Source organism: Petromyzon marinus, unplaced genomic scaffold (assembly GCF_048934315.1).
Source record: "Petromyzon marinus isolate PM22_M1 ecotype Great Lakes invasive population unplaced genomic scaffold, UKy_Petmar_22M1.pri1.0 PM_G_Scaffold_34, whole genome shotgun sequence".
Classification (NCBI taxonomy): domain Eukaryota; kingdom Metazoa; phylum Chordata; class Hyperoartia; order Petromyzontiformes; family Petromyzontidae; genus Petromyzon; species Petromyzon marinus.
In genome coordinates this window covers 960,922-984,412 of record NW_027422917.1, presented here as the reverse complement: position 1 = coordinate 984,412, position 23,491 = coordinate 960,922, and the positions used below count along the sequence as shown (strand labels likewise).

Here is a 23,491-nt window from a genome sequence, read left to right as displayed (position 1 = left end):
AAAATATATATAAAACAATAAAAAATTCTCACGACGTTTCGACCATAACTCAAACGGTCATCATCAGGTGTGGCGGTGTGCATAAATTTATTTTGAAAACGGCATATTTATTTATTTATAAAAAAAAATACCGTTTGCGTCACGCGCAACGATGGCAGTTTGCCCAGGACTAGTCCATCTATTTTTTGAAAAGAGGAGGGGGGAGACGAAATTTGTTTTTATGTATGCTGTCTGAAAGCCACTGTAAGCGTGAACAATCAATCAAGAACTGAAATGATTTATCAAATCTTTCCAATGATTGCTAAGATAGAATCCATCTTCTCGGTTGAAATTGTCTCTGTGTTTGTATATGTGGATAGCCTCATGAACGAATCTCTCATGGAAGCCAGATGGCTTACAAAGAACCTCCGTCTTGGAAAAGTCAATGGCATGTGAGCCTACTGAATTAGAACAATGATCTGCTACGGCCGAGGTGTTGGTCCTACCGTGTTTAAGGTCTGCTTTATGTTCACGAATGCGGTCCGAGATATGGCGTTTGGTTTCTCCAATGTAACTACTACCACAGAGGCAACTTAGTTTGTAGACACCAGGGTATTGTATGTCCGGAATCACATCTTTTACAGACGGAACCAGATCACGGATTTTATGTAATGTGTTGAAACGGACCTGGATCTTGTGTTTATTCAAGATTTTGGAGATCTTTTTTGTGATCCCAGCAATGTAGGGTAAAGTGATGGTTTTGAAAGGCTCCTCAAGAGGGTTCTTCTTCATGGTTTGAGTGATAGCTTTGCGGATTGTATAGTCGGAGTAACCATTAGCCCTAAGAGCTTGGTGTACGTGCTTGAGTTCACTGCTTATGTGTTCCTGGTCGGATATGCATTGGGCTCTATGATACAGAGTCTTGATGAGAGAATTCTTCTGTGATGGATGGTGGTGGGAATCCGGTTTCAGATAAGCATCCGTATGGGTAGCTTTCCTGTAGACAGAGTGGCTCATTGAACCATCAGGTCTCTTTTTAATTAGGACATCCAAAAAAGGTATCTTGCCATCTATTTCGACTTCCATGGTAAATCTGATGGCTGGGTGTATGGAATTGATGTGGTCGAAGAATTGGTCTAGAGCAGGCCGGCCATGTGGCCAGATGACAAAAGTGTCATCCACGTACCTCTTCCATAAGGTTGGGCGCAGAGTGGCAGTCTGGATGGCGTCAGTCTCAAATTTCTCCATGAAAATGTTAGCTATAACTGGAGAAAGGGGGGAGCCCATTGGGGTGCCCTCAGTTTGTTTGTAGAAAGTTCCATTCCAAGTGAAGTATGTATTGGTTAAACAGTGTCTCACCAGGGGGGGTACCTCAGTGTTTAGTCCTTGATGAACCAAGTCTTCAATGATTGCAATGGTGTCAGGTACAGGAACCTTGGTGAATAAGGAAACTACATCAAAACTGACAAGCAGGTCGTCTGGGGACAGGGAAATACCCTTGATTGTTGATACCAGGTGAGTAGAATTTTGTACCGCAGAGGTGGTCTTTCCAGTGAAAGGACGCAGGATTTCAGACAAAAAACGAGCTAGTTTGTAGGTGGGGGAGCTGATAGTAGAGACTATGGGACGAAGAGGTGTATCAACTTTATGTATTTTTGGTAAGCCGTATAATCTTGGTGGCCTGGCAGCAGAAGGTTTCAACGAAAACTGTTTAGATTGATCAATTAATGCGGTTGAATCAGAAATTATTTTGTTGGTTTGTGTGACGAGGCTGTTGGTGGGATCTCTTTTTATTTTTGTATAACTACCATCGTCGAGTAATTCTTTAATAGAATACAACAACAAAATTAAAGAATTACTCGACGATGGTAGTTATACAAAAATAAAAAGAGATCCCACCAACAGCCTCGTCACACAAACCAACAAAATAATTTCTGATTCAACCGCATTAATTGATCAATCTAAACAGTTTTCGTTGAAACCTTCTGCTGCCAGGCCACCAAGATTATACGGCTTACCAAAAATACATAAAGTTGATACACCTCTTCGTCCCATAGTCTCTACTATCAGCTCCCCCACCTACAAACTAGCTCGTTTTTTGTCTGAAATCCTGCGTCCTTTCACTGGAAAGACCACCTCTGCGGTACAAAATTCTACTCACCTGGTATCAACAATCAAGGGTATTTCCCTGTCCCCAGACGACCTGCTTGTCAGTTTTGATGTAGTTTCCTTATTCACCAAGGTTCCTGTACCTGACACCATTGCAATCATTGAAGACTTGGTTCATCAAGGACTAAACACTGAGGTACCCCCCCTGGTGAGACACTGTTTAACCAATACATACTTCACTTGGAATGGAACTTTCTACAAACAAACTGAGGGCACCCCAATGGGCTCCCCCCTTTCTCCAGTTATAGCTAACATTTTCATGGAGAAATTTGAGACTGACGCCATCCAGACTGCCACTCTGCGCCCAACCTTATGGAAGAGGTACGTGGATGACACTTTTGTCATCTGGCCACATGGCCGGCCTGCTCTAGACCAATTCTTCGACCACATCAATTCCATACACCCAGCCATCAGATTTACCATGGAAGTCGAAATAGATGGCAAGATACCTTTTTTGGATGTCCTAATTAAAAAGAGACCTGATGGTTCAATGAGCCACTCTGTCTACAGGAAAGCTACCCATACGGATGCTTATCTGAAACCGGATTCCCACCACCATCCATCACAGAAGAATTCTCTCATCAAGACTCTGTATCATAGAGCCCAATGCATATCCGACCAGGAACACATAAGCAGTGAACTCAAGCACGTACACCAAGCTCTTAGGGCTAATGGTTACTCCGACTATACAATCCGCAAAGCTATCACTCAAACCATGAAGAAGAACCCTCTTGAGAAGCCTTTCAAAACCATCACTTTACCCTACATTGCTGGGATCACAAAAAAGATCTCCAAAATCTTGAATAAACACAAGATCCAGGTCCGTTTCAACACATTACATAAAATCCGTGATCTGGTTCCGTCTGTAAAAGATGTGATTCCGGACATACAATACCCTGGTGTCTACAAACTAAGTTGCCTCTGTGGTAGTAGTTACATTGGAGAAACCAAACGCCATATCTCGGACCGCATTCGTGAACATAAAGCAGACCTTAAACACGGTAGGACCAACACCTCGGCCGTAGCAGATCATTGTTCTAATTCAGTAGGCTCACATGCCATTGACTTTTACAAGACGGAGGTTCTTTGTAAGCCATCTGGCTTCCATGAGAGATTCGTTCATGAGGCTATCCACATATACAAACACAGAGACAATTTCAACCGAGAAGATGGATTCTATCTTAGCAATCATTGGAAAGATTTGATAAATCATTTCAGTTCTTGATTGATTGTTCACGCTTACAGTGGCTTTCAGACAGCATACATAAAAACAAATTTCGTCTCCCCCCTCCTCTTTTCAAAAAATAGATGGACTAGTCCTGGGCAAACTGCCATCGTTGCGCGTGACGCAAACGTTATTTTTTATAAATAAATAAATAAATATGCCGTTTTCAAAATAAATTTATGCACACCGCCACACCTGATGATGACCGTTTGAGTTATGGTCGAAACGTCGTGAGAATTTTTTATTGTTTTATATATATTTTGTTATTTTGTTGTTTCTCTTCAACGTGACTTTACGGAAAAAACTAAGAATATAGTGGAAGGAGTTGTCTGTGAAACATACAGGGAAGCTTTCAGTCTTCGTGCAATTCTTGCGCGTGATCATCGTCTTCAGGAAGCTATGACAGAAGCTTCTGTTGGTCAGTCCCCTTTCCAACTGACTTTGCTCTTCTGCATAAATCTTCAAGTTTGCAGCCCATCTAACCCCATGGGACTCTGGCAAAAATACAAAGAGGGCCTGAGTGGGGACATCCTCCACGGAGCTCACGCCTGGCCACCTTTGTCTCCCCTAGTGGCGATGTTTACACACCGCACTTGGCACTCATTTGAGGCTGAGTCGACCAAGGGGAGGCCCAGAGCCGGTTCGAACTCGGGGACGCTGGATTCTTAGCGCAGCCAGTTAACCGCTGCACCACACGGCTCCCCATCCTGACGGCTCACACACGCACACATACACACACCCATCCACCACCACAGTTAAGACTCTCCACATCCTACCCACCCGGCTAAAAATATCAGTCTCCACAGTCCAATGGCTGCTGGAGCAATCGTCCAATAGACACCTCAGAGCCATCGGTGCGGCGGCGGCGGAGAATGAGGTCCGCTACGTTGTCCTGGTTTGCTCCGTGTAATGGACCCGTCAGAAATCATCCCGAGCCGTCAACAGGCCCAGCCTCTGGTGGTAGTTACACGCAGCCCCACCGCACGCACATTTCTCCACCGCAATGTACAACAGAGAGAAGCTGTCGTGACAGAACGGTGCTCTCACAGCTCACTCAGCCGTCACGTAATTCGCCATTTAGCCAGGCAGAGGCTAACGTACACCATCAAAAACAGTTTCTTCCCATCCGCTGCGGGCCTCTTAAACAAGGCCAAGGGCTAACACTGACTTTATCATTTTATCTACAAAATGACACCTTGCCAATATTAACCATGTTACCCTATTTGTATTTTTTTATTTTTAGATTGTATCTTATAGCTATTTTATATTTATTCAATTTTATATACTTTAGCCCCTTGGTGTTAGTTACACTTTGAACCCTTAGTATAGTAAGACTTGTTTACCACTTATTTAAGATTTTAGATTCCTACATGTTGAATGTATGCACCATCCTGCCAAAGTAAATTCCGTGTCTGTGTGAACTTTCATGGCGAATAAAACCCTTTCTGATTCTGATTTTCTGCTTTCACCTATTAAGAAATCATGAACAGGTGGCCAGGTTACAGGGCAAGAGATTGTTTTTGATAAGGTTATTACACCAGTGTCCAGAAATATTAATAATATAAATAATAAAAACTGAATTGGATGAATTGTCAATATCCCAAATTAAATTAAATATTGTACACGAAGGCTGCCCACTTTCTTTCAGGAGTGAAATGTTCCAAATAATGTATTTATATGATGACTTAAGTCTATCCACATTAAATAATTTAATCAAGGGTTAAGTTATTCGTTTTTTTTATTAACACCATCCGAGGCTAAGAATGTCTTGCCCGTGAACAGGTTACGGTGTTCCTATTGAACCGATTAAGAAGAATCTGACAATATTATTGTTGCGGATTTCCTCGTGCTTGCAAGGGAAAAACCAAACATTCGTGCGGGAGTGCCGGCTTCGTTACGATGTCGCTCCTCGCTCGTTGAGAGTCAGTGACTCACTCCCCCACGTGGCCAGAAATAAAGTTACTCTTTGGTTCTATTCGGTAAAGTCACGTAGGTAAAAAATAGAACAACAAAAATCACGACGTTTCGGCCACAACACAAGCGGCCTTCATCAGGTGAAGGGACCAGGCTGTCTCGAAGACTGCGCTGGAGTGAAAGTCTTCGAGACAGTCCGGTCCCTTCACCTGATGAAGGCTGCTTGTGTTTGTGGCCGAAACGTCGTGATTTTTGTTTGATTTTTTAGCTACGTGACTTTACCGAATAGAACCAAAGAGTATGGATCCTTGCAGTCACGAAAGCTTCAAATCTAGAACAGAAATAAAGTTGTAAAATAAACGGATTACTTTGAGAGACAACAAAGTCCGCTGACCCCTTCTCTCGGGCTTGACCCCCCCCCCCCCCCACATTCTAGACGGGTCGTCGCATCGCCAGACAGCGCGATGGGAACGGCTTGTGAAGGCCTCTACCCCGCAGCGGATAGATCATGGCTCACAATGAGCAACAGCTGCACGTGTTCCCATGCAGCACGTGACATTCTTCGTGGTTCTAAACTTCTGTGAGTAGTAACCATACTAATAAGAAGACTTGCACACGATAAATTGTGTGTGTCCTACACATATTTAAAAGGCATACAGCACAGAGCAGTATGGGTATTGCATTGCAGCATGTGGCCAGCAGCACTTGGTGCTGCTGTCTGGCTCACGAAGATGTTCGAGGAGCAGAACTCACTGCCACGTAGAGATATATTTTTAGATGAATCCCGTGCCATTGATTACGAGGGCGGTTAGAAGGAGGGCATTGAGGACTCCTTTAAACAACGGGGTTCTGGCGTGTTATTATGATCATTAAACCTCCTTTGCCAGTACCAAAATGTAATAATAGGGGTTTTTCCTCTTTTTTCTGGCAACAAAACTGAAACCTTTTTACAAGGATTCATGTTACTGCATTAACCACAATACCTGCAGTCAAAATGCAAACAAAAAACAAATACTATGATAATATATATGATGCATTGTCCTTGAAACTGATTGAGCCTCGACCCAATTGGTGCTCGACCACATGACGCCAAAAGGCACCAATTGGGTCGAGGCTCAAAAGAAAGCCGTCCCTTGGTGTGGACCAATCAATTTCAAGGACAATGCCACATATATATTATCATAGTATGTTTTTATTTTTGCATTCTGACTGCAGGTATTGTGGTTAATGCAGACATGAATCCTTGTAAAAAGGCTTCAGTTTTGTTGCCAGAAAAAAGGGGAAAAACCCTATTATTATGTCATTATGACTCATGGAGTCTATTTCATGACCAAGTAATGTTCATCAAGGGGTGTTTGCACCTGCGAGAACGCTTGCTGTTTATCCCACTATTGGAATTACCTGAACACGTGTTCATCCCTTTGCAGTCACTAATGACGTTACGTCACGTGCAGTGACGTCAGAGAGTGACGTCATGCACGGCGGGCGGGACGGTGACGTCATGTCCCCCTGGGTTGGGACCCGTGACATAAGCGAGGTCGTCGCGAGGAGCCAGGGACGTGTGAAGTTGGAAGTTGGGACCCAGGGTAGGGGGAAATTGGCACCAGGCTAGGGTAGCCTGTGGGTGTGCTAGGGACCTCCCCAGTACCCTACCCCTGGGGTGTGGAGTGTGAGAGGAGATGGTGACACGTGCCTGCAGTGGGAACAGCCCAGCCGCCGCCGTCGCCGCCGCCGAGGGAAGGCTCGGGCCCCACCTCGTCGCCGGGCGGTGATGGCGAAGTCTCACCGAGTCTCAAAACCATTTTTTAGGTCGGTCCTGCAATTGGATGTTTGACCAATAGCACTAAAGAGTGTTTGACACTTAATAATAAAGCCGATCAGCTGAACTGTACTCAGAGAAAACCCGCGCACGTGATGGGATAACAACTGAGGTTCCGCACTGATAGTTTCAATTCACAAACACATCAATTCAATAAATATGCAGATTGAGTCTATTCCCGTACTTAAATTTCATGGTGACTTCACAACCTGCAGCCCCATGCGGCCCCAAACTTGATATCCTCTGGTTTGACCCTCTTTAGTTTCTGAGCTCCAACTAGGTTGGGCACAAATGACCACATTCATGGTGACTTGGCATAGCTGAAGGCCATGACTTTGTCTTGTTGGACAATCATGTTGAGTTGCAACAAACCAATGTAATCTTTATATCATGTCGAGTAAAGACTAACAGGGATGAACTCAACTAAGTCAAGCTGTGGGGGGATCATGTTGGTTTGGGCTCGTGTGATCAGGTTATTTCCACAATGAGAAGTCCAGACAGGGATTTGAAATCACAATTCTTTCAAGAGCACATAGAGGCACTTTGCCACAGCTCTACCCAGCCAAAAGTTTCATGGAAACGATCAAATTATTGTCATAAAATATCACACATTTATTTTCAGAAAGAACCATGCACCTTAAACCTTGACTTAAAGCTTGTGCGACTGCAGGAATTCATATTATTTTGATCTTTCGGTAAAGTCACGTAGATAGGTTCAAGAGAAACTAATCAAAAACGTTTCGATGGCAACGCAACGCAATCGTCATCAGGAGGAAGCCAACAAAAAGAGGACCGCTTGTGTTGCGATGGAAACGTCGTAGCTTTTTTTTTCTTTCTAGATTTGAAGTTTCGTGACTGCAAGGATCCATACTCTTTGGTTCTTTCGGTAAAGTCACGTAGGCAAAAATTAAATAATAAATAAATCAATAGAAAACATTAAAATCATTATTTTTCTATTTTTCTTTTCTTTGAACCTATCTACGTTACTTTGCTGAAAAACCCAAAGAATATAAAACACGTACCCCATACTTACGTGCGACTACCAGGCTGTGGTTTGCTCCACAATCCACCTGGATGACCTCCAGATCCTCAATAACGACTTCCACCACCACCACCTCGTCTCCGCTTCCCACTCCCGGCCGTCCAAAAGTGTTGCCACTTTGAAGACGAATTGTTCAGAAAATGTACGTTGTTTTCTTCTTCCCTATACAGTATATTTACATATAACACGGCCAACGTCAACTACACGGAGCTAAGGTTATATTTCTTATAAAGCTTTCATTTTTGTTTGAAGTTATCCATATATACATTTTTTAAAATTCTATTGTCATCATTGCCATCAAGGACTGGGCCTAGAGTTACCCATCTTTGTATTGGTGATGATACCACACTGATGAGTCTGATCAATGACTAAATGGGCCTAGAGTTACCCATCTCTGTATTGGTGATGATACCACACTGATGAGTCTGATCAATGACTAAATGGGCCTAGAGTTACCCATCTCTGTATTGGTGATGATACCACTGATGAGTCTGATCAATGACTACATGGGCCTAGAGTTACCCATCTCTGTATTGGTGATGATACCACACATGATGAGTCTGATCAATGACTACATGGGCCTAGAGTTACCCATCTCTGTATTGGTGCTACCTGACAGTCGGTCAGATTTGCTCAGATTTATTTTGACAGTGACCAAAGGTAAGAGAACCACAATGCACTGCTTATAAAGAAACCGTTCATGTTTATTTGCAAGTAAAACATGATTTTACAACCTGCGCTGTTATGATCGGATTTTTTCGTCAATTACAGGTTTAAATACTCTTTGTTGGTGATATTAAAGGAATTACCAACACTGGATCAGGACCACAAATACGAATATCATGCCATGATCGTTTGAGCAGGAAGACAGTTTTATCAGTAACATAATTTCTTCTAAATTAATAGTCTAAAACAATGAATGATTCCCTTGTCTCACATGCAAGAGATAATTCTGAATCTAAATGCTGTCACCCAGTCACACACAGAATTAATTGTGCCCATTTAAAGTGTACATAATTATCCACAATGAAATTACAGCATTACACCTGTCCGTAGCAGCATCTTTCACATGTCGATGCAGAAAACTTCGAAACTGACTTTGCCATCCCTACAATTACACGTAATTTCATTAATACACGTTCTTTCTGAGAGGTGCATAAGTGATAAGGACGCAATATATAAAAACAAGTAGCAGACAGTTCTCACTGTTTAATGGAAGTGTCTGGGTGGCTTTGGGCTAACACTATGCCCCAAAACAGAGACATGAGATTGGTACAAATTCCACGCATGGTTATTTTTGTTTCTCAATTATTTTAACGGCTAAACAGGTGGCACATTATGTTCAGTGTATTTGGTAATGTTGTTCAGTGTAGCGCAGTGATAAAAGTGTCCAACCTATAACCAGATAGTCGCCAGTTCAATTCCCACACAAGAGGTAGATTCTACAATTATTCCAGTTTAACACGTAGGCTTTCGCGACCAATTATTCCTCCGGGATTGACGCAGTAAGTGCCGCTTTGTGGAACGGCAACGATCGCTTCACAGACGTGTCCTTAAAAAATACCTTAATTGGCTGAGAAACTCCCGTGAAAATAAGCATCAACCAATGCTCACTTAGGCTTGAAGACATTTTCTTACTATGTCTCTTTGGCCATTTGAATTCATGGCCAAACATAAAATGGCCAGAGTGGAGCTGGGCCTGAACAGCGTGGCTTTTAACTGCAGGCCGACCCACTATTTGTCGGCGTTCGGCTGGCCTCTTGACCAGCGGAAGTCGGTTTGCGATATTCACGGGATTGCGTGCGGCACGACGCCTCATTAATTGAAATTTGCAACCATCGCGAAGATTCTGCGACGCTTTCGTTGCCGGTAATCTACAGCTCACTCCAGCGCTGTCCTCCAGACAGTCTCGTCCCTTCACCTGATGAAGGCCGCTTGTGTTGTGGCCGAAACGTCGTGAGAATTTTATTATTTTATTTTTTACCTACGTGACTTTACCCAATAGAACCAAAGAGTATGAATCTACAGCCTCCTTGAACACCCCCCACCCCCCCACAGCTTGCCGACCAAAGCTCTGACGAGCTGAGCAGCTTTGACCGACAACTCGCTCCGTGTTCTGCATTCCTGAAATCGGTGCCCTGCCGAAAACGCAACAGCAATCACCGCACAGCCTGCTGATCTATCTGTTGTGCGGCTCGATGGCCAGGTTCCTGCTGACACGCGGCTTGCGCGGCCAAATCGTGGTCATCCCAAATGTTGCCAAGTGTCTCTTTGCTGAACGGCAGCAGCAGCGGCGGCGACGACGACTCCATCTCCTGACCCACCTCCACAGGTGGCGTCTGCACCGACTTGGGCACCAGATGCTTGGCCGGCACGAGGCAGCGTGGGGGGGGGCACGGCGTGGGGGGCACGGCGTGGGGGGCACGGCGTGGGGGGCACGGCGTGGGGGGCACGGCGTGGGCACTCAGTGCTTCTGCTCCTCCTGCTGCTGCTGTGGCTGCTGCTGCTGCATCATTTGTTGCTGCTGTTGCTGCTGCTGTGGCTGCTGCTGCTGCTGTGGCTGCTGCTGCTGTTGTTGCTGTTGCTGCTGTTGTTGCTGTGGCTGCTGCTGCTGTTGCTGCTGTTGCTGTTGCTGCTGCTGTTACTGCTGCTGTTGTTGCTGTTGTTGCTGCTGCTGTTGTTGCTGTTGTTGCTACTGTTGCTGCTGCTGCTGTTGCTGCTGTTGCTGCTGTTGCTGCTGCTGTGGCTGCTGCTGTTGCTGCTGCTGCTGTTGCTGTGGCTGCTGTAGTGGCTGTGGCTGCTGCTGCTGCTGCTGCTGTTGAGTTGACTGGTGACGAGGCACACGTGGTATGGCTGAGGCTGAGTGGGAGGGCTGCTCAGAGTGGACAGCAGGATTTTCCTGAAGCTCCATGACCTGCTTCCTGTTGAAGTTGTATTTACTGAAGAGTTCGAACACAGGGGGAGGACGTAGAGTTAGTACAGACACACAGGTCCATGCCTGTGGGTCTCATCATGTTAGGTAATAGAATACAACAACAAAATTAAAGAATTACTCGACGATGGTAGTTATACAAAAATAAAAAGAGATCCCACCAACAGCCTCGTCACACAAACCAACAAAATAATTTCTGATTCAACCGCATTAATTGATCAATCTAAACAGTTTTCGTTGAAACCTTCTGCTGCCAGGCCACCAAGATTATACGGCTTACCAAAAATACATAAAGTTGATACACCTCTTCGTCCCATAGTCTCTACTATCAGCTCCCCCACCTACAAACTAGCTCGTTTTTTGTCTGAAATCCTGCGTCCTTTCACTGGAAAGACCACCTCTGCGGTACAAAATTCTACTCACCTGGTATCAACAATCAAGGGTATTTCCCTGTCCCCAGACGACCTGCTTGTCAGTTTTGATGTAGTTTCCTTATTCACCAAGGTTCCTGTACCTGACACCATTGCAATCATTGAAGACTTGGTTCATCAAGGACTAAACACTGAGGTACCCCCCCTGGTGAGACACTGTTTAACCAATACATACTTCACTTGGAATGGAACTTTCTACAAACAAACTGAGGGCACCCCAATGGGCTCCCCCCTTTCTCCAGTTATAGCTAACATTTTCATGGAGAAATTTGAGACTGACGCCATCCAGACTGCCACTCTGCGCCCAACCTTATGGAAGAGGTACGTGGATGACACTTTTGTCATCTGGCCACATGGCCGGCCTGCTCTAGACCAATTCTTCGACCACATCAATTCCATACACCCAGCCATCAGATTTACCATGGAAGTCGAAATAGATGGCAAGATACCTTTTTTGGATGTCCTAATTAAAAAGAGACCTGATGGTTCAATGAGCCACTCTGTCTACAGGAAAGCTACCCATACGGATGCTTATCTGAAACCGGATTCCCACCACCATCCATCACAGAAGAATTCTCTCATCAAGACTCTGTATCATAGAGCCCAATGCATATCCGACCAGGAACACATAAGCAGTGAACTCAAGCACGTACACCAAGCTCTTAGGGCTAATGGTTACTCCGACTATACAATCCGCAAAGCTATCACTCAAACCATGAAGAAGAACCCTCTTGAGGAGCCTTTCAAAACCATCACTTTACCCTACATTGCTGGGATCACAAAAAAGATCTCCAAAATCTTGAATAAACACAAGATCCAGGTCCGTTTCAACACATTACATAAAATCCGTGATCTGGTTCCGTCTGTAAAAGATGTGATTCCGGACATACAATACCCTGGTGTCTACAAACTAAGTTGCCTCTGTGGTAGTAGTTACATTGGAGAAACCAAACGCCATATCTCGGACCGCATTCGTGAACATAAAGCAGACCTTAAACACGGTAGGACCAACACCTCGGCCGTAGCAGATCATTGTTCTAATTCAGTAGGCTCACATGCCATTGACTTTTCCAAGACGGAGGTTCTTTGTAAGCCATCTGGCTTCCATGAGAGATTCGTTCATGAGGCTATCCACATATACAAACACAGAGACAATTTCAACCGAGAAGATGGATTCTATCTTAGCAATCATTGGAAAGATTTGATAAATCATTTCAGTTCTTGATTGATTGTTCACGCTTACAGTGGCTTTCAGACAGCATACATAAAAACAAATTTCGTCTCCCCCCTCCTCTTTTCAAAAAATAGATGGACTAGTCCTGGGCAAACTGCCATCGTTGCGCGTGCCGCAAACGTTATTTTTTATAAATAAATAAATAAATAAATATGCCGTTTTCAAAATAAATTTATGCACACCGCCACACCTGATGATGACCGTTTGAGTTATGGTCGAAACGTCGTGAGAATTTTTTATTGTTTTATATATATTTTGTTATTTTGTTGTTTCTCTTCAACGTGACTTTACGGAAAAAACTAAGAATATAGTGGAAGGAGTTGTCTGTGAAACATACAGGGAAGCTTTCAGTCTTCGTGCAATTCTTGCGCGTGATCATCGTCTTCAGGAAGCTATGACAGAAGCTTCTGTTGGTCAGTCCCCTTTCCAACTGACTTTGCTCTTCTGCATAAATCTTCAAGTTTGCAGCCCATCTAACCCCATGGGACTCTGGCAAAAATACAAAGAGGGCCTGAGTGGGGACATCCTCCACGGAGCTCACGCCTGGCCACCTTTGTCTCCCCTAGTGGCGATGTTTACACACCGCACTTGGCACTCATTTGAGGCTGAGTCGACCAAGGGGAGGCCCAGAGCCGGTTCGAACTCGGGGACGCTGGATTCTTAGCGCAGCCAGTTAACCGCTGCACCACACGGCTCCCCATCCTGACGGCTCACACACGCACACATACACACACCCATCCACCACCACAGTTAAGACTCTCCACATCCTACCCACCCGGCTAAAAATATCAGTCTCCACAGTCCAATGGCTGCTGGAGCAATCGTCCAATAGACACCTCAGAGCCATCGGTGCGGCGGCGGCGGAGAATGAGGTCCGCTACGTTGTCCTGGTTTGCTCCGTGTAATGGACCCGTCAGAAATCATCCCGAGCCGTCAACAGGCCCAGCCTCTGGTGGTAGTTACACGCAGCCCCACCACACGCACATTTCTCCACCGCAATGTACAACAGAGAGAAGCTGTCGTGACAGAACGGTGCTCTCACAGCTCACTCAGCCGTCACGTAATTCGCCATTTAGCCAGGCAGAGGCTAACGTACACCATCAAAAACAGTTTCTTCCCATCCGCTGCGGGCCTCTTAAACAAGGCCAAGGGCTAACACTGACTTTATCATTTTATCTACAAAATGACACCTTGCCAATATTAACCATGTTACCCTATTTGTATTTTTTTATTTTTAGATTGTATCTTATAGCTATTTTATATTTATTCAATTTTATATACTTTAGCCCCTTGGTGTTAGTTACACTTTGAACCCTTAGTATAGTAAGACTTGTTTACCACTTATTTAAGATTTTAGATTCCTACATGTTGAATGTATGCACCATCCTGCCAAAGTAAATTCCGTGTCTGTGTGAACTTTCATGGCGAATAAAACCCTTTCTGATTCTGATTTTCTGCTTTCACCTATTAAGAAATCATGAACAGGTGGCCAGGTTACAGGGCAAGAGATTGTTTTTGATAAGGTTATTACACCAGTGTCCAGAAATATTAATAATATAAATAATAAAAACTGAATTGGATGAATTGTCAATATCCCAAATTAAATTAAATATTGTACACGAAGGCTGCCCACTTTCTTTCAGGAGTGAAATGTTCCAAATAATGTATTTATATGATGACTTAAGTCTATCCACATTAAATAATTTAATCAAGGGTTAAGTTATTCGTTTTTTTTATTAACACCATCCGAGGCTAAGAATGTCTTGCCCGTGAACAGGTTACGGTGTTCCTATTGAACCGATTAAGAAGAATCTGACAATATTATTGTTGCGGATTTCCTCGTGCTTGCAAGGGAAAAACCAAACATTCGTGCGGGAGTGCCGGCTTCGTTACGATGTCGCTCCTCGCTCGTTGAGAGTCAGTGACTCACTCCCCCACGTGGCCAGAAATAAAGTTACTCTTTGGTTCTATTCGGTAAAGTCACGTAGGTAAAAAATAGAACAACAAAAATCACGACGTTTCGGCCACAACACAAGCGGCCTTCATCAGGTGAAGGGACCAGGCTGTCTCGAAGACTGCGCTGGAGTGAAAGTCTTCGAGACAGTCCGGTCCCTTCACCTGATGAAGGCTGCTTGTGTTTGTGGCCGAAACGTCGTGATTTTTGTTTGATTTTTTAGCTACGTGACTTTACCGAATAGAACCAAAGAGTATGGATCCTTGCAGTCACGAAAGCTTCAAATCTAGAACAGAAATAAAGTTGTAAAATAAACGGATTACTTTGAGAGACAACAAAGTCCGCTGACCCCTTCTCTCGGGCTTGACCCCCCCCCCCCCCCACATTCTAGACGGGTCGTCGCATCGCCAGACAGCGCGATGGGAACGGCTTGTGAAGGCCTCTACCCCGCAGCGGATAGATCATGGCTCACAATGAGCAACAGCTGCACGTGTTCCCATGCAGCACGTGACATTCTTCGTGGTTCTAAACTTCTGTGAGTAGTAACCATACTAATAAGAAGACTTGCACACGATAAATTGTGTGTGTCCTACACATATTTAAAAGGCATACAGCACAGAGCAGTATGGGTATTGCATTGCAGCATGTGGCCAGCAGCACTTGGTGCTGCTGTCTGGCTCACGAAGATGTTCGAGGAGCAGAACTCACTGCCACGTAGAGATATATTTTTAGATGAATCCCGTGCCATTGATTACGAGGGCGGTTAGAAGGAGGGCATTGAGGACTCCTTTAAACAACGGGGTTCTGGCGTGTTATTATGATCATTAAACCTCCTTTGCCAGTACCAAAATGTAATAATAGGGGTTTTTCCTCTTTTTTCTGGCAACAAAACTGAAACCTTTTTACAAGGATTCATGTTACTGCATTAACCACAATACCTGCAGTCAAAATGCAAACAAAAAACAAATACTATGATAATATATATGATGCATTGTCCTTGAAACTGATTGAGCCTCGACCCAATTGGTGCTCGACCACATGACGCCAAAAGGCACCAATTGGGTCGAGGCTCAAAAGAAAGCCGTCCCTTGGTGTGGACCAATCAATTTCAAGGACAATGCCACATATATATTATCATAGTATGTTTTTATTTTTGCATTTTGACTGCAGGTATTGTGGTTAATGCAGACATGAATCCTTGTAAAAAGGCTTCAGTTTTGTTGCCAGAAAAAAGGGGAAAAACCCTATTATTATGTCATTATGACTCATGGAGTCTATTTCATGACCAAGTAATGTTCATCAAGGGGTGTTTGCACCTGCGAGAACGCTTGCTGTTTATCCCACTATTGGAATTACCTGAACACGTGTTCATCCCTTTGCAGTCACTAATGACGTTACGTCACGTGCAGTGACGTCAGAGAGTGACGTCATGCACGGCGGGCGGGACGGTGACGTCATGTCCCCCTGGGTTGGGACCCGTGACATAAGCGAGGTCGTCGCGAGGAGCCAGGGACGTGTGAAGTTGGAAGTTGGGACCCAGGGTAGGGGGAAATTGGCACCAGGCTAGGGTAGCCTGTGGGTGTGCTAGGGACCTCCCCAGTACCCTACCCCTGGGGTGTGGAGTGTGAGAGGAGATGGTGACACGTGCCTGCAGTGGGAACAGCCCAGCCGCCGCCGTCGCCGCCGCCGAGGGAAGGCTCGGGCCCCACCTCGTCGCCGGGCGGTGATGGCGAAGTCTCACCGAGTCTCAAAACCATTTTTTAGGTCGGTCCTGCAATTGGATGTTTGACCAATAGCACTAAAGAGTGTTTGACACTTAATAATAAAGCCGATCAGCTGAACTGTACTCAGAGAAAACCCGCGCACGTGATGGGATAACAACTGAGGTTCCGCACTGATAGTTTCAATTCACAAACACATCAATTCAATAAATATGCAGATTGAGTCTATTCCCGTACTTAAATTTCATGGTGACTTCACAACCTGCAGCCCCATGCGGCCCCAAACTTGATATCCTCTGGTTTGACCCTCTTTAGTTTCTGAGCTCCAACTAGGTTGGGCACAAATGACCACATTCATGGTGACTTGGCATAGCTGAAGGCCATGACTTTGTCTTGTTGGACAATCATGTTGAGTTGCAACAAACCAATGTAATCTTTATATCATGTCGAGTAAAGACTAACAGGGATGAACTCAACTAAGTCAAGCTGTGGGGGGATCATGTTGGTTTGGGCTCGTGTGATCAGGTTATTTCCACAATGAGAAGTCCAGACAGGGATTTGAAATCACAATTCTTTCAAGAGCACATAGAGGCACTTTGCCACAGCTCTACCCAGCCAAAAGTTTCATGGAAACGATCAAATTATTGTCATAAAATATCACACATTTATTTTCAGAAAGAACCATGCACCTTAAACCTTGACTTAAAGCTTGTGCGACTGCAGGAATTCATATTATTTTGATCTTTCGGTAAAGTCACGTAGATAGGTTCAAGAGAAACTAATCAAAAACGTTTCGATGGCAACGCAACGCAATCGTCATCAGGAGGAAGCCAACAAAAAGAGGACCGCTTGTGTTGCGATGGAAACGTCGTAGCTTTTTTTTTCTTTCTAGATTTGAAGTTTCGTGACTGCAAGGATCCATACTCTTTGGTTCTTTCGGTAAAGTCACGTAGGCAAAAATTAAATAATAAATAAATCAATAGAAAACATTAAAATCATTATTTTTCTATTTTTCTTTTCTTTGAACCTATCTACGTTACTTTGCTGAAAAACCCAAAGAATATAAAACACGTACCCCATACTTACGTGCGACTACCAGGCTGTGGTTTGCTCCACAATCCACCTGGATGACCTCCAGATCCTCAATAACGACTTCCACCACCACCACCTCGTCTCCGCTTCCCACTCCCGGCCGTCCAAAAGTGTTGCCACTTTGAAGACGAATTGTTCAGAAAATGTACGTTGTTTTCTTCTTCCCTATACAGTATATTTACATATAACACGGCCAACGTCAACTACACGGAGCTAAGGTTATATTTCTTATAAAGCTTTCATTTTTGTTTGAAGTTATCCATATATACATTTTTTAAAATTCTATTGTCATCATTGCCATCAAGGACTGGGCCTAGAGTTACCCATCTTTGTATTGGTGATGATACCACACTGATGAGTCTGATCAATGACTAAATGGGCCTAGAGTTACCCATCTCTGTATTGGTGATGATACCACACTGATGAGTCTGATCAATGACTAAATGGGCCTAGAGTTACCCATCTCTGTATTGGTGATGATACCACTGATGAGTCTGATCAATGACTACATGGGCCTAGAGTTACCCATCTCTGTATTGGTGATGATACCACACATGATGAGTCTGATCAATGACTACATGGGCCTAGAGTTACCCATCTCTGTATTGGTGCTACCTGACAGTCGGTCAGATTTGCTCAGATTTATTTTGACAGTGACCAAAGGTAAGAGAACCACAATGCACTGCTTATAAAGAAACCGTTCATGTTTATTTGCAAGTAAAACATGATTTTACAACCTGCGCTGTTATGATCGGATTTTTTCGTCAATTACAGGTTTAAATACTCTTTGTTGGTGATATTAAAGGAATTACCAACACTGGATCAGGACCACAAATACGAATATCATGCCATGATCGTTTGAGCAGGAAGACAGTTTTATCAGTAACATAATTTCTTCTAAATTAATAGTCTAAAACAATGAATGATTCCCTTGTCTCACATGCAAGAGATAATTCTGAATCTAAATGCTGTCACCCAGTCACACACAGAATTAATTGTGCCCATTTAAAGTGTACATAATTATCCACAATGAAATTACAGCATTACACCTGTCCGTAGCAGCATCTTTCACATGTCGATGCAGAAAACTTCGAAACTGACTTTGCCATCCCTACAATTACACGTAATTTCATTAATACACGTTCTTTCTGAGAGGTGCATAAGTGATAAGGACGCAATATATAAAAACAAGTAGCAGACAGTTCTCACTGTTTAATGGAAGTGTCTGGGTGGCTTTGGGCTAACACTATGCCCCAAAACAGAGACATGAGATTGGTACAAATTCCACGCATGGTTATTTTTGTTTCTCAATTATTTTAACGGCTAAACAGGTGGCACATTATGTTCAGCGTATTTGGTAATGTTGTTCAGTGTAGCGCAGTGATAAAAGTGTCCAACCTATAACCAGATAGTCGCCAGTTCAATTCCCACACAAGAGGTAGATTCTACAATTATTCCAGTTTAACACGTAGGCTTTCGCGACCAATTATTCCTCCGGGATTGACGCAGTAAGTGCCGCTTTGTGGAACGGCAACGATCGCTTCACAGACGTGTCCTTAAAAAATACCTTAATTGGCTGAGAAACTCCCGTGAAAATAAGCATCAACCAATGCTCACTTAGGCTTGAAGACATTTTCTTACTATGTCTCTCTGGCCATTTGAATTCATGGCCAAACATAAAATGGCCAGAGTGGAGCTGGGCCTGAACAGCGTGGCTTTTAACTGCAGGCCGACCCACTATTTGTCGGCGTTCGGCTGGCCTCTTGACCAGCGGAAGTCGGTTTGCGATATTCACGGGATTGCGTGCGGCACGACGCCTCATTAATTGAAATTTGCAACCATCGCGAAGATTCTGCGACGCTTTCGTTGCCGGTAATCTACAGCTCACTCCAGCGCTGTCCTCCAGACAGTCTCGTCCCTTCACCTGATGAAGGCCGCTTGTGTTGTGGCCGAAACGTCGTGAGAATTTTATTATTTTATTTTTTACCTACGTGACTTTACCCAATAGAACCAAAGAGTATGAATCTACAGCCTCCTTGAACACCCCCCACCCCCCCACAGCTTGCCGACCAAAGCTCTGACGAGCTGAGCAGCTTTGACCGACAACTCGCTCCGTGTTCTGCATTCCTGAAATCGGTGCCCTGCCGAAAACGCAACAGCAATCACCGCACAGCCTGCTGATCTATCTGTTGTGCGGCTCGATGGCCAGGTTCCTGCTGACACGCGGCTTGCGCGGCCAAATCGTGGTCATCCCAAATGTTGCCAAGTGTCTCTTTGCTGAACGGCAGCAGCAGCGGCGGCGACGACGACTCCATCTCCTGACCCACCTCCACAGGTGGCGTCTGCACCGACTTGGGCACCAGATGCTTGGCCGGCACGAGGCAGCGTGGGGGGGGGCACGGCGTGGGGGGCACGGCGTGGGGGGCACGGCGTGGGGGGCACGGCGTGGGGGGCACGGCGTGGGCACTCAGTGCTTCTGCTCCTCCTGCTGCTGCTGTGGCTGCTGCTGCATCATTTGTTGCTGCTGTTGCTGCTGCTGTGGCTGCTGCTGCTGCTGTGGCTGCTGCTGCTGTTGTTGCTGTTGCTGCTGTTGTTGCTGTGGCTGCTGCTGCTGTTGCTGCTGTTGCTGTTGCTGCTGCTGTTACTGCTGCTGTTGTTGCTGTTGTTGCTGCTGCTGTTGTTGCTGTTGTTGCTACTGTTGCTGCTGCTGCTGTTGCTGCTGTTGCTGCTGTTGCTGCTGCTGTGGCTGCTGCTGTTGCTGCTGCTGCTGTTGCTGTGGCTGCTGTAGTGGCTGTGGCTGCTGCTGCTGCTGCTGCTGTTGAGTTGACTGGTGACGAGGCACACGTGGTATGGCTGAGGCTGAGTGGGAGGGCTGCTCAGAGTGGACAGCAGGATTTTCCTGAAGCTCCATGACCTGCTTCCTGTTGAAGTTGTATTTACTGAAGAGTTCGAACACAGGGGGAGGACGTAGAGTTAGTACAGACACACAGGTCCATGCCTGTGGGTCTCATCATGTTAGGTACAAGCCCATCTTGACACACACAGGTCCATGCCTGTGGGTCTAATCATGTTAGGTTCAAGCCCATCTTGACGCACACAGGTCCATGCCTGTGGGTCTAATCATGTTAGGTTCAAGCCCATCTTGACACACACAGGTCCATGCCTGTGCGTCTAATCATATTAGGTTCAAGCCCATCTTGACACACACAGGTCCATGCCTGTGTGTCTAATCATGTTAGGTTCAAGCCATCTTGTAATCCTTGAACCCAATATCACACCGTGCCCTTGACAGCAATATAAGAATTTGACATCAATAAAAACACATGGGATGTACTGCAGTAATTAACACCACTGCATAGTACTGTCGTTTGTAGTAGTTTGTCCTCAATATAGCATAAGTGGAAACAACCCTGGGGCAAAATCTGAAAAGCATACTTCCCAATCTCTAAAAATTAAGAGTGTACAACTTAATGTTGTTAAGTTTAAATAACGGTCGCTAAGCACAGGCCCAAAATGCTAAGAAGCCAGCAACAGCACCGTAAGAATGTCTTCATCTGCTTATTTAATTCAGCAAGTTGATGAGAAACCTCAACCATAAGGGCCCATCTACCAATGAGTCACAAGGCACCATGGGTAATGCTGGGGCCCCTCACCGAGTCTCAGGGCATCCGTGATGGACTAGGACGTGAAATTCGCACGCACAGGAATCCACATATCAGCTTCATTTAGTCGTCATGGATATTGTTTAAAATATTTGCCATCTGTTGCACAATGGCATACTCGTTGGTTTTTTTAGTAGTCTCTCGTCATGCCAACTTGACAACAGTATTTGTCCTCTGGAGATACTGGCCTCCACCGTGTGAATGTTGAATCGACACGAATACCTTGGTCCCACCGACATTGCTCATTTGATCTGGGAGACACTTTCACCTTCCTGTGACTAACAGTTAATCTTAAAGCAGTGATGGTTTGGGCAGCAGTGATGGTTTGGGCAGCGATGCATAACCTGTATTCAATTTCCCTTGGGTAAATTCGGCTTTAACGGGTAACTGGTATTGGTTTGTAAACAAAAATTGTGGAGAGAAAAGAGCACGTTGCTGCCTCGTGAGCCACAACTCAGCCTTAATAGGTCTCTTAAACGGTCACTTAGGAGAGCTTTGTGTTGTTTGTCGTGCAAATCACCAAATCAGCTGCTCCGCGCATGGCAGGATCATCTCCCAGGCAAGGCCAGTGAAGTGTTGCATGTACAGAGTCCACGCAGAGGGCAGCTTTACTTCTATACGGGCCAATGCTATGCTTGCAGCCGCCACCACGGATGGACGGAAACTCAGGAATACGTGGTCTGCATACACACAAACAAAGACAAAAACCCTCCGTTTAGCCTTAACAGACTGTTGGGGCTAACATTTCACTGTGCAATACAGTATTGTAATAAATACATGCGGTATATAGTTTATACTGCACTACTGTAAATTATCTCTGTTTTTGCTAAATTATCACCATTCTGTAAGACTCCCGGCTAGGCTAAGGACGATATTTCCGAGTTACGGTGTTGGTCGCTGTAACGCAACTCTGTCGTAAGTCGAGGACTACCCTGGAAACGCCTTACACACAATAACAACAACAACGTTTTATTCTTAAACAATGCTTTCTTATTTTAAAGTGAGCGAAAAGGTAAAGAAGAAGAAGTCGAGTGGGCAACGGGAAGTGGACGACGTTTTGATCACAAGCTTTAAAGATTAACAATAATAACAATAATAATAACAACAATAATGAAATAGTTTATAACTCACCGCCGTGAGAGAAGGACGTGGCGCCTGCTTCCCCGGCGAGGCGATTCCACACTTTAGAGACCGCGGCGTTTCATTGACCTAGCCAAAAAAACATTAAATTAAATCATTCGTCCATACAAAAAAATTGTAAATTGCTTTAAAAGAGCCTCTTAATTGATCGATTACTTTATAAATTAATCTTCAACGTGCTACTTATTTTTTTGTGTGTGTGTGAGATGCTGTCCGTAACTCGTTAACACGCGCACGGGGCAGGCGCGCCTAAGACACGCGGCGCCTGCTCGCCGCGCAAGACGATTCCGCAGTTTAGGGACCGCGGCGTTTTTCCCACCCGCACAAATTTTTTTAAAGATGCCGTCCATAAATCTTATTTTTATAAGCTGGAAAGGAGGCAATGAATTGATTAATTGACGCCGATTTTAATACAGGCTATGCATTGTCATAGCCTGTATTAAATGTAGTAGACTACATTTTTATTACAAGAATTTGACCACGACAAACAGGGGAATTAAGTTCGGTAAAAGCGTTGAAAAATTTAGAGGGGCAGAAATTACTCCATCGAGAACACAACATTTCAATTCAAACCCAGTAAACATGCAACGTTGAGCCAACGTTGGCATTTGGTTAACATAAATGTACACACACAGTGTGATTAACATAAGTGTACATACACACACACAGTGTGATTAACATGGTGTACACACACAGTGTGATTAACATGGTGTACACACACACAGTGTGGTTAACATGGGTGTACACACACAGTGTGATTAACATGGTGTACACAGAGTGTGATTAACATAGTGTACACACACAGCGTGATTAACATGGTGTACATACACACACAGTGTGATTAACATGGTGTACACACAGTGTGATTAACATGGTGTACACACACAGTGTGATTAACATAGTGTACACACAGTGTGATTAATATAGGTGTACACACACTGTGTGATTAAAAAAGGTGTACACACACAGTGTGATTAACATGGTGTACACACACAGTGTGATTAACATGGTGTACACACACACAGTGTGATTAACATAGTGTACACAGAGTATGGTTAACATGGTGTACACACACACAGTGTGATTAACCATAATAAAGGTTTTTGGGTTAGATCGCGTTTATTTATAAATGTGTCGTAACCCTCCACCACCCGACACGGCCAATCAGCAAAAAAGT

The 23,491-nt window shown here is 44.5% G+C and overlaps 1 long non-coding RNA gene across 1 annotated transcript; it reads right to left on the bottom strand.

The window, feature by feature from the left end:
• Window positions 1-18,212: 18,212 nt before the first annotated feature.
• LOC142915732 (uncharacterized) lies at window positions 18,213-22,545 on the bottom strand. Its single transcript, XR_012936073.1, has 3 exons — window positions 22,306-22,545; window positions 21,695-21,854; window positions 18,213-20,451 (listed from the first exon to the last, which is right to left on the bottom strand). It is a non-coding gene; the product is annotated as an uncharacterized LOC142915732 (long non-coding RNA).
• Between the last annotated feature and the right edge of the window lie 946 nt (window positions 22,546-23,491).